The sequence below is a fragment of the Limulus polyphemus genome, unplaced genomic scaffold, assembly GCF_000517525.1.
Source record: "Limulus polyphemus unplaced genomic scaffold, Limulus_polyphemus-2.1.2 Scaffold1963, whole genome shotgun sequence".
Classification (NCBI taxonomy): domain Eukaryota; kingdom Metazoa; phylum Arthropoda; class Merostomata; order Xiphosura; family Limulidae; genus Limulus; species Limulus polyphemus.
Window position 1 is genome coordinate 6,333 of NW_013667573.1, and position 11,477 is coordinate 17,809.

An 11,477-nucleotide genomic window follows, 5' to 3' on the forward strand; every position below is an offset into this window, starting at 1 on the left:
TCTAGTTTTACACTACTAAATTAGGGACGGCTAGCGCAGATAGCCCTTGTGTAACTTTGCGCAAAATTCATAAAACAAACATACCAATTGTCTGGCGGGCTAATCACGGTATGTAGACATCTCTGGATTTATAAGGTATAAGTAATCATTTGACACACCAAATAATTCGTAGTGTTTTGCACTGTATGGCGAGGGAAGAACTAAAAACTTCTAAACTTTGGTGTTCCTTTATTTTGATTGCCGGTAAATGTTCACTTAAACGTATTTATTGATATAAAATGCAGTATTTTTGTGATCTTTGAGTTGCATACTAATATTTTCTATTTATCTAAGAGTTATTATGATTTAATGTCAATACAGTGAGGCCCGCACTTCTTAATGAGGTTTTTAAAGCCAAATCTCCACTCAATGGTTATCTATTGCTACTACCATGGGTTTGTTTGGAATTAAGCACAAAGCTACACCCGGTTTCTAGCGTTGTAAGTCCGCAGACATACCACTGTGCAACTGAGAGGCACTACCATGGGAAATACAACTAAGAAAGGTGACTTTAGAATTTTCACAATATATTTAATTTATTTTTGTTCTTTTCCACTTTTTTATTACAAAATCGCAGATGGTTCACAATTTCAAATTGGTTTATTTCTAGTTTTTTGCATCACAGGATTATATAGAATAGATTAATGAATCTTATATAAATTGTTTATTAATGATTAAAACCCCTCCCCTTCGGTTTCTCAGTGTTAAGTCTGAGGGCTTATGACACTAAAAATCAGGTTTCGATACCCACATTTGGCAGTGCATAGATATCCCAGTGTGTAGCTTTGTGCTTAACAACAAAATTAAAAATTAAAAATTTTATATTCAACACGAAATATCCTAACTAGCTTTATCAAAATATTCGGAACATTTGTAGTAACATCACATTCCCAGAAGGTCACTTTGGTACCCTAATTCTGTGTTTCTAATATTCAGTCTATAGTTAACTCCTACTAAACAACGGGTGTATTACCAATATGTTTATATAGACTCCAGAATAGTATCAAGTTTGCGTAAAACATATAGGAATGTTATACATATAAATTCAAATAACAGGATATTGTATGTTTTTTTAATGAAATTCTGTGCAAAGTAGATATAGGAGGGCTGGAGTTTTTTATATTGACTTCTGTCATGGTTTTTAAGATAAATGACGTTTCTGTCGGTGTCACAAAAAACAGGAAGGTCCACTTCACTAACCATTCATACAATGCGCTAAATTTGGTTCGTAACTGAGGCCAGTATGTTCGACCAAATGTGGTCTAATGTGTTTAAACTGTGAATTCGAGGGCTAGTGGTTGGAAGCCTGTTACCATAAAACGTGCTCGTAGTTTAGGTCTGTGGGCATGCAATAAAAGTGACCGTCAAAGCTCACTATTTGGTCAAAAAGAAGAGCAACCCAAGAGTTTGCGGTTGGTGCTGTTGACTAGTTATCTTCCCTCGAATATATAAGCAAAATTCAGGAAGGCCATGTACTTCGTGAGAAAACTGTAAAACAAAAAACAAAAAATAATAAACATTATAGTAATATTGTACCAACTTTTGAGAAACCAAACTCATACATAGTGGGACTGACTGACCTTTCTAAGTATGGCGAAACTGATAATTTGTTGCAACTTATCGTTAACGAAACGTACGCCTGAAGAAGGAAAGTTAAAGTTAAACAAAAAACGAAAAAACCTCATAAATATACATTGGGATTATGTATAGAAAATTTAACTTATAAACAGAATATGTTGAACTTCAAGTATCTGGTAGAGAAAAGCGTGTTACATTGTAGTTTTATGTAACCAAATGATTACTCTGTGACTCTGTAGATTGGTTCGATACTAAAATTAAAAGCTAAATTTTCTGAAAGCTATTTTTTTTTAGTAAACAGTGAATTACAAATATAAAAGAACTATTGAAACTGATATTTTAGATTGTGTTAGTTAATGAAACTAGAAGAAATAAAAACACTTTTGAACATATAGGTAATTCAAACCGGTAGTTCGATTTTAAAAATTATATATGAGGTTGTTGTTGCCTTTTTTTTCAGATTCTGGGGACCTCTTGTCGAAGGTATGCGTTGCTTCTTGTATTTCTATGTGGATTTTTACATATTGCCTGCATTGGGACGAGATATAGAAATACTTACCACAGTTCTGAGGCCCGTGTTCTTCGTTTGTGGTCTCTTCTGGTTTTCACAACTGGAATTGTTTTCTGTGAAGATTCATCAAAAATAATCTAAGGTTGAACTCATTGAGCATCTTTTCTTACAAGTTATTGTTTTGTTTAATCTTTGGGCTTCGAGTTACGGTTATGAATTCAAAATATATTATAATTATAAATAAATATTTTGAAGTTTAATCTCTAACCAGGTTATAATCTCCATTGTCATTATGCTTTGATGGCCCTATATACCCTGAACCTAATTTCACAAAAAAAAAAAAATATTTCGATATCAATGATTCATAGTTTATATGTATAGTACCCACGATGGGCACAGTACAGAAAGCCAATTTGTGTAGCTTTGCGCTTCACAACAAATAAAGGAATACTTAATAGCCTGTGCATGTACTAAACCTGTTTTAACTATGTGACGATAAGGGATTATCTAAACAAAATGGAAAAACGTCGCTACATGTATATATTGCATACATATAAGTGGCATGCAAAAGACGTGTGATGTAAGATATCATTGAATTGTTTTAACAATTAGTTTAGTCTTAGCAATTTGTTTTGTTATTTGTCAAAAACCTACTTTTTAGTAGTATATATCAAAGTAAGTATATGGGTGTGTTGGGCTAAGGATTCTTTTACAGTAGGTGTCTGTGACTTGTTGGCGATAAATTCGACCCCATTTACTTTTTTAAAATAATATGTGTGTGTGTGTACAAAATGTTTTACACTATGGCGATCATACTTGTATTTTAAACACTATACAGTTCTTTTCTTGTTGTCAAAAGTCCACTTAGGCCTATTCAATTGCTTTAGAATTCAGTTGACAAGCCAAGCTATTTTTTTCTTTATTCTTATCGCAATAGTATCCACATATAATTATCTTACGCTGTTACGTGAATTACCGCAGTTGTATCCTGTACTTCCAATAATCGTCTGCTTTTTTTGTGCTTCGAAATAATCGTTTGTTTTTCGTCAAAATCCACACAGGCAGGTTCAATTAGCTTAGAACATCCTTTGACAAAACAAATTATTATTCTTATCTTTTTCAAACTATAAATCTTACTCTAACATATCAACCGTTAGGCCTTTCACTCCTAAAACGATTATATTTGCGTTCTCTCACCAAACTTCTCTTTCCTCTGACTTAACTTTTTAGTCTCTCTTTCTCTCTCTCTCTCTCCCCGCTCATCTGGTCACAGCTGTTTATACGTATATGACTTAAGCCTTCTAGAAATCTCTAAAGCCTCAACATCAATAAATTACAAACACAACATCAATTAATTAATAATAATACTTACACTAAACAGTCTTTTATATCTAGCGTTATTCTACGTCGATACCATGATTGATTGGTTTCATGCAATCATTACGACTCTGAATTCAAAGTTTTAACTCGAATATTATTGATATTATTTTTGGTTTCATTTATTACTGTTTGTTACTAATCTACATGTTTGGTTGATTAAATAATGAAATAAAAGAATGGTTTTGACATCTATTTGTTTTGTACTTGTCGAATAAACACCAGTTTTTCTACCACTGCATATACTTAACCCATGTATAAGATATACATATCTCAGAGTAATCATTGCTCTTTCATTAATTTTTACTAAGCCGAGCGTGGGCTAGTGGTTAGTATACTCGGATTGTGAATCATGGTTCGCGCTCAGTTGCCGCAAGAATTTGCTTCGGACAATGGTATCATTGATACTCTGTAAGAGTGAGTCAAATCCTACTATTTGTCTAAACAAGAATAACTGCATTTCTTCTATTACAGTACTGTGCAAGTTGTTAGGACAAGAGAATATTTTGTCATTCTTTCCATTTTATGGGACCACTTCTTCCATGCCATTACAGAATGTAAATTTCAACACTATGGTGAAGCTTCACTGATCCCTGTTGATAACTGAATGAGCCAGGGTGAGAATGCTTATCATTCTCTAGAATTCCCATATACTTGTACCAAGGATATGTCATAAGGGTTCTGCTTGAATGAACATACTCATCAAATTTAGGGTCTGAAATAACTGTCATGATACCCCATGCAGTGTCTTAACTACATCGAAAGACGATAGCAAGGAGCTAGCATATGGTACCGGTATATGCTAGAAGAAATTAATTTCATAGCACTCCACAAATAAACCTTGATAAAAACAATGTTTAACACTATATATTAAGTTTCGTTGACATGCCACGGCCCAAAAAGCGTAGAGAATTGTCAGTAGAGCAGGGAATTCGCATCAAAACTTTACGTGATGCTGGTTGGACTCTCCGACAAATTTCTGCAGACTTGAAATGCTCCCTAAAAAACGATCAAGTACACCCTCGATCGTGAGACTAAGATAGGCAAATTTGAAAATAGAAAAGGAAGAAACAGAACATTTAAACTCAATGATATTGATGTTAAGTATATTCGTTTATGCAGCCTTTGGGACAGAAGGAAGATGCCACTGATTTCAAGCATGAGATAAACGACTATGTACCAAATGACAGAAAAGTGTCCAGATCTACAGTATCGAGAAGACTCAACGAAAACGAAATATTTGGTTGTGTAGCAGTTTAAAAAAACCTTACTTCGATCTCCAAATATTGTCAAGAGACTAAAATTTGCTAAAAAGTACAAAAACTGGACTGTAGATGATTAGAAAAGGGTGTTATGGACGGATGAGTTCAAGTTTGAAATATATGGTTCAAAGCGGAGGTTGTACGTCCGACGGAAGAAAGGTGAAAGATTCTTACCTCAATGCATAAAGCATGGGGGAGGAAGTGTGATGGTTTGGGGGTGTTTTTCTATTGAGGCGACAGGAGATATTTGCAAAATAGATGGAATAATGGACCAGCGCAATTACCATCAGATACTGATCCGTCATGGTATACCCAGTGTTTGCGTATTATTGGTGAAGGATTCCACTACCAAGAAGATAATGACCCCAAATACTCATCCAGCCTATGCAGAAATTACTTTAATCTCTTTCAGCTTTGGGAGACTTATAACCATGACAGTCGTTACTGTTATTCTGTTAAAACTACCCGTAGTCGACGGGGAGTACTAGTTACTGGTTTCCCTCCCTCAGATCAGTTATAAATTAGTTATAAATACCTGAAATTTGGAAGTCTCTGGCCTGACCGTTTGGCCCTTGTACCAGCAGACTGTTACTGAGATTTCATAGAAGAGTTTCTCTAAATATGATCACTTTTAAGATAACTGTTTTATTACTTTACAACCAAAATCTACACAAACAAAAACCGTGTGTGCTAGAAAACTGTTATGTTGTGTTGTGGTATTCTAAGGTGCGCTGCTTACCTTACAGGTAAGAGCAGTAGGGCAGTAACAAGAGATACGGTAGAAAATGTTACGCAGAGTTGAAACTCAATTCGTGATGTCACCCCTCTCAGAGCACAGGCACTGGTTTTACCAAGTGAAAATAGCGAGTGTTTATATTCTAGGTATTTCTAAACTTAAACATGTTGATTCAACCAGAGAAACCAGATACTAGATCCAAAAATAGATATCTTCTACATCGTCTGCGAGGAACGTCTAAAATACACAAATGGGGCACGTGCCTTGCTGTAGTTAAAACATAAAATATGTCAGTAGTGCATAAAGCGGATATTCTATATGTAAAAGTCTGTAAAAAACAACAACATATATTTGAAAGTTGTTAAAATTTCAATAAACTAAATAGTTTACCTTTCAAATCTAAGAGCAAAATATAATATGGTACTTTTTGAAATACCAAAATGTGTTCTTACATATTAGTCATATAAATTGTGTAATATTTCACATAAATAGGCTTACTCTGATTGCAAATTATTCTCCCTAATTTTACTTATTTCCTAAATAGACTGTGTTATCGAAAAAAAATACATAATTATATAACACAACAATTCCAGGGTACCTGTTGATCTGCTCATTACAACTCCTTATCTTTAAATATAACTATATAACACGGGAATTCCATGGTACCCGCTGATCAGCTCATTAAAACTCCTTATCTTTAAATATAACTATATAACACAGTAATACCAGGGTGCCTACTGATCAGCTCATTAAAACTCTATATCTTTAAATATAACTATATAACACAGTAATACCAGGGTGCCTACTGATCAGTTCATTAAAACTCCTTATCTTTAAATATAACTATATAACACAGTAATACCAGGGTGCCTGCTGATCAGCTCATTAAAACTCCTTATCTTTAAATATAACTATATAACACAGTAATACCAGGGTGCCTGCTGATCAGCTCATTAAAACTCCTTATCTTTGAATATAACTATATAACAGTTATATTAATTCCACTTTTAAGTGCCATTTAAAACTCCTTATCTTTCTATACATAATAATAACATCCCAACACAGATAATATTGACACTCTTAATGTGCAATTAGAATATACCAAAAACACAATGTATCGAATTGGTTTAATTCTGTATCTGCTTCCAGATTTATTCAGTTTTTGTTTCGATCTTTAGTTATTCTCGTTCTCAATAGAGGGTAATAGCAGCAAATCATTAATTGGGAGTATTTCGTAAAATGCTGCTAACGAGAATACCTTATATGTCAGTTCAGGGTACACGTTAGGGAAGCGAAAATTGTATAAAGGACAATGTTATATGACGTTATATTTCCTTCTTTCTTTTGTTATCACATTCCTGATGATCTCATTGGATGGTAATTGCATGTCTTACTTTGTGGAATGTAATAATTAACCCATTTATCTGATTAAGTACTTGTGTCCTCAAATTCACAGCTAAAGGTCTATAAACAAGAAAAGAGTGGGCCCTGTTTCAGGGTGTTTTTATCTCCCTCTCTTCATGGGCAAAAATCCTAAAACAAAATAGCCCTTGTACACTGTCGGACAATTTCCAGTTACCATACAATAAAAGATTACATTAATCGAGCAAGCCAGTTCTATGTGATTAAAAAGTGGAAATGTTTCTCACTTCAAAGTGTGTTTTATTTCCCTTCTTGGGAAAAATCCTAAAACCAAATCGCCCATTTACATTGTCGGGCTATTTCCAGTTACCATACAAAATCTTAAGGCAATCGAACAAGCAACTATGGTTGATGGAAGTGCAAAGTCTATAAAAAATGGTGAAAATGTGCCCTATTTCAGAGGCTTTTTATCCCACCTCTCGGGCAAAAGTCCCAAAACAAAACAATCAATGTATGTCATCGAACAATTTACAGTTATCATACCAAAAGTTATAGTAACATAACCAGCCAACTCTGAGTGATGGATGCTAACATAGACACACACACCACTAATGGATCATCTATATAATAATAATAATAATACATATATATATACTTCAGACGTAATAATGTAACAACAAAATCCGTCTGAAGGATAGAAAACATAGCACATTAGTATACATATGTGTGTTTATTTAATAAACAAAACTTATGTTTAATCACTTGTATATTTAATTTTAACTTCTATTTCCTACTTTTCGGGATTTGTTCGTACTGGATGAAGCAAGGGCCGAAACATTACATCATAAAATCCTTAACTCTGTTGCACAAAGGAACTAGAAAGAACCAAGTGTAAAATTCTGCCAATATTCACTATCGTCTAGTGCCGGTTCTTTTTGGACTTCCAAATTGAGTGTCACTTATGTATTTTGTTTTCTGTATTTTTTTTTGGCACTTCAATTTCAGTAGCGTACGAAAAGGTCCTGTTACCATACACTGAGAGGCCAAGTTTCGGCAAAGTGAGTATCCTGTACTTCTTTAAAGAGAATTTCACTACTGAAAACAATTGGTTCATAAGTCAAGTAATCTGAACAATTATCCGTAAAATAATTAAAACACTTTATTTTTTACTTATTTTCATCAAGTATACACTAGGTTTTTCAACATTATAATAGACTAGCAGAAACGCCGCCCTACAAGCGGCTGTTTGTGTTAGTAGTTACTAATCGTAGTATTTATACCTCACTGGAAAAATTTAGAAAACGTGAACATGTTCCAAAAAACTATTTTTTCTGTTAGGAATTGCATGGGAAAAGTGTTTGGATTGTGCTCTTTAGTCATACGCAACTCACTGCATCAAAATGATTTAATATAAAGAGCTCAAACTTTTTTTTATAAGTTTTACACTTTATTAAAAAAATAATAATAATTTTTTAAAAGCTCCAGTTTCTCAGTACTACATTTAAACATTACATCAACAAAGATATAATCAAATCCTCACTTACAGTCCTTGTGAAAGTCGTGTTCTTGTTGTGAGAAGAGTATTTTTATTTAAAACTAGCGAAAGTACCCGTGTTTGCTCGGGTTATTAGGTTGATATATGTCAATGTGTGTATTCTGAACCTATTTAAGCAATCCGCAGGTGGACATAGTCTTTAACTCGAGCTTCTTTTGGTTTATGCGAATGAATCGCAGTCTGTTTCAATTTTGTCATATATTACGATTTGCCCATTGCGATTTTATTGACGGCGTGTAAGGGGGCCGTGAAACCTTGTAAGTGTAGTGAATGTTGGTATGATCTAATGAAATTAATAAATAAGCCTAAAGTAAAGACCATAGGGTGAGATAACCTAGCCTAGAGTTAAGTGAATAAATTTATCATGAAAGTAAAAATATCGATCCAATTTTAAATTTAAATCGTTTCTGAATTAAGATATTTTCTGTTATGTCACCAACGTTTTAATAAAAACAAGCCTCTTTAATCGACGGAGACTGTAAATTAAGAAATCAACAAATATATTTCCAGTTTTGTTGTTTATACATTTCATTTTATACTTTCAGTACATAGGCTAATAACAATATTAGGTTATACTTTTGTTGCTAAGCAACATGACATAAACGCCATTGTTTGAACACATTGTTACCAAAACGAATAATCTTTTCTTTATCCTAGAAGTTGTTAATCTAACTGATATACTACAAGGTATACTATGGGGTGTTAGTACTTGCCTCATCATTTTTGACGGGCTATATATCAATAATAAAATAGCATGTCTGACTGTCTGTGATTTGTATTTGTAATATAAGGGACCATTTTTTCTCTTCGTGTTTTTTTGCTAGCTTGCCTCATTAAAAAGATGTACATGCGTATGCACACACGCGCGTGGGTAAGATAAGTATTAATACCCAGATGCACACCCTCAGGGTCCATTTAGTAAGGGTGCAAAATTTCAGGCTTCTAGGTTCTTTCCTATTGGAGTAATAAACAGACACACCCTTTTACTAATATAGATTGTCTTCTACTACAAAGAAATGGTTGTTGCACATACCACTGTTATTTTTCTAATTGTCTGAATCTTGAATACCCAAATTGTGAAAATTATTATAGATTTTTGTTTGTGGTGCCATTCAATAGATGGTGCAGAAGTTTTGGTTACATACATAGATACTGACATACACGCTACTTCCATTATAGTAAGATTGTCTACTTTGATAAATTTCGATCATAGAAATTATAATTACAAGGGAGTTAAAGGAGTCCGGGGCCATGGATGTGTTATAAGAGTGACTGCTAAACCCACTGTTCGATTAGAGTAGTCCAATAGAGTTAGTTATGGGTGCTGTTGATTAGTATTGCTTTCTTTCTAATCTATCAGCTCAAAATTAGGAAGAATTTGTTTAGCTTTGCAGTTTTGCGTGAACATCCAAATCAAGCCAAGATGAGACAGAGCGTTTTGTTTTTAGCTCATATACATATAGCCCAGGACCCAAACAAAAAAGTTTACAATTCAATTAATCTTCACCGTAAGCTATGCTACCAATTTTGATTATGTCATAAACCAAAACATGTAATATGCCACAAAATATAACATTTTAACTTTTTTTTTCCATTTGGTTGTAAGATGTAGACATACGTTTCACCATCATATGTGGAATGATACATCTGTCCACAACGAGCGCCAAACCAGCTAGTTCCTGATTTATGTTACTTTGTAGCACTGAGCTCATTTTACTGGTAATCACCAGAAGATTGTCACAAAAATCGGTAATGTTTCTGAAAATGAAGTGGTTTTGATACGACTTTAAGGATAACAAAGTTGAACAAAAGTCAAAAAATTCCATACCCTTTTACAAAGAAGGGAAGCTTACACAGGCATGATGCTTATGTCTTTGATATATTTTTATAGCAATAAAACTATGATATTGTACTTGAAACTCAAGTTATCATTAAAAAAGCTGAAATATCCGTCAACTGACGGAGAATATGTAAACTTAATTAGAACAATGTAAGTTTAACAGCAATCATATTTTTCAAAATAATAACTAGAACATAAGTTTTATCTCAAAATTCTAAAATTATAACAAAGCTTTTTCAGAAACAACATTTGATGTTTGCTTTCCATCTAATAACAAATAAAGATTTTGAACACGCAACATTTCATTGTCCATTAGAAAAGTATGGTTGTTTGAGAAACAATCCAGCAACTTTCATACTTTCACTTTGAATCCCTTTAGAATAATCAACATTGTCTAAAGAGTCAACCTGCCAAGATTGTTTGAGATTGACCCAATAGGCTGGGAGTAACTAACCAACAGGCTTTACAAAATAGAAATAGGATTAAGTTAAATTTTGACCCCCTTAGGGTATTTCTCATAGTTCATAGTGTTTGCATACAAATTTTGGTTGAGATTGGCCCAATAGGCTCGGAGGAGTTAAGGTTCAAACAAACACACATTTCGTCTTTATATATACATATATATTAAGAGACAAATATATCATTTACAGATAAGCATAAAAGTTATAAGTTATTACAGGCTTTAGGATAAATCTCATTATTCATTTTTAAAAATGAAAATTTCACAAAAATATAATTTAAAATTCAAAAATGGAGACCAATTGATAGAAAACAAGGTTTTTCTATGAAAACTTTTATCACTGGTTATCTCAGAAATTGCATTAATTAATAATTGACAAACTTAGCTAAATATCCTATGTTACGTATTAGAATTTCAAGTAGCCTGATATTGTTTGTTTGGAATTAAGCACAAAGCTACACAATGGGCTATCTGTGCTCTGCCCACCACGGGTATCGAAACCCGGTTTCTAGCGCTGTAATTCCATGGACATACAGCTGTGCTACTGGGGGGCCCCTGATATTGAGTTAACTGATAATTTAAATTTAGTACCTAAATTGTACTTTGGATTTATCAGTTAAGTAATAGCCAATACATAGTCAGTATATGATATTTGCCAACAAGATTGATACACACAGTTTTCTTTTTTAACACAAATACGTTTTAATATACACACAACAATACAATTTACAATAACAGTTATTACAAACAATGTTTT